Consider the following 1487-nt stretch of genomic DNA (forward strand, 5'->3'; position numbering starts at 1 on the left):
TTACGCGGGAGGGCGCACGAGCTGCGATTTCGAACGAAACGCGAGGAAGCTGTTGGATCGTGTCCTCCACGATGCGTCATGACCCGTGGCTAAGTCTGCGCTCGATCACGATCGGATCAGTACCAGCTGACCCGTTCGTCAGAATGCGGGTGTGCGTTTCGTCATTACGTTTTCCCGAGAGCTGCCTTTATTAACCAGTGGTTTACCAATCATCGCGAGTACGTCGTTGCGCGCTAACGCTGTACGATAAACGAGCGAGGGGTGCGATTCGCGGTGCCTGCAAGCACTGCCGTGAGGTAAATGCGTCATGCGTTTTACGACTACGAATGGAATGCAGTGCGTTGCGTCCGCGTTGGTGTGAGGGTCGGCGGTGTTTTCAAGGGACACGTTTACCCACGTGGAACGCGGTGCCAGTTTTCATGGTGATTCGGCAAACTCGTGTTCGAAACGGAATCGAGAGCCAACCAACTAACCGAGGCAAAAGACCAGGAGAAGTTTATAGTTTATACGACAGACGAGACGAGAAACGAGAGACGAGAGGACTTTAGTTCGGTCGACGACGTATCGGTGCGAACGGAGACAGGAAAACATCGTCGGACAGAGACAGGAAGCGGTGAGATCAGAACGGACGAGCGAGGGGGGAACGAGACGGGAAATAAAGAACCTCGCGTCCGTGTCGTTCGACCGCTAAAACACGTGGGGAGCGACGCGGGAATTCCTTGATAAACGAGACGCGTTCGCTAAATAGGGAACGATGCTATCCGCGTTTCAAATTCCTCGCTGTCCTATTTCAACGATTGATCCATTCCTGAGGTAAACTCTCGAGGTATACACGGCGTCCTGCCGTCGCACGGGTACGCGCTAAGCGGACGGAAGAACGGTGCTGCGCGCATACACACGCGAGCGCGCGTATAGGGTTTCATAGAGCGATGCGTGTTGCGGGTAGTCGTTTCGTCTCGTGGTGACGACGGTAGCCTGGAGTCTGGGGGCCCCTGTCGGTGACCGGACAACAAAACGGTCGAGGTCGGGGCCGAAGTCCTCCATGCAAAACGCACGCGCGCACCCCGCGCGCACCGATCGATGCGACATAACGAACGCCCCTGTGTATCAACCGTGGAACGTCCTGTTGTTCGATATCTGACGCGACGTTTTTCTCTCTTACGCTCGCCTCTGCCGCGTGACGTAATCCATTCAAGGCGCTTACTACGCAATACGGCCCAACGATCGCCTCTCCCGATCTCTCTCTCCCGGCCCTTCCTTTCCTCTACGAATATCCGGCGAAAACTCGAATTCGTTCAGAGACATTTGAATATCGACAGCTTTCGTTCGTCAAACACGCTTATATCCCGTGCCAATGTAAACAGGGTTATTTTAACTCGATTAACTGCGCCTCGTTTCGCTCCGACTTGTTCTCGAAAACGATTCGATTCAAACTATTTTTTAACACTAGAAAGACTGAAACTTAGTATATACCTATATTGCCCAAA

At 53.5% G+C, this 1487-nt stretch overlaps 1 protein-coding gene across 1 annotated transcript in view; it reads left to right on the forward strand.

Annotated features, from left to right (window-relative positions):
• Nucleotides 1-101: 101 nt before the first annotated feature.
• The window catches only part of LOC108627536 (insulin-like receptor), a gene marked incomplete at its 3' end in the record, with an annotated part of 16606 nt that continues 15220 nt past the window's right edge, over nt 102-1487 (forward strand). Inside the window, exon 1 of the mRNA XM_018028821.2 lies at nt 102-296. The remainder of the gene's footprint in view (nt 297-1487) is intronic.

This window comes from Ceratina calcarata, unplaced genomic scaffold (assembly GCF_001652005.2).
Source record: "Ceratina calcarata isolate Rehan_Ccalc_2016 unplaced genomic scaffold, ASM165200v1 scaffold477.2, whole genome shotgun sequence".
Taxonomy (NCBI): domain Eukaryota; kingdom Metazoa; phylum Arthropoda; class Insecta; order Hymenoptera; family Apidae; genus Ceratina; species Ceratina calcarata.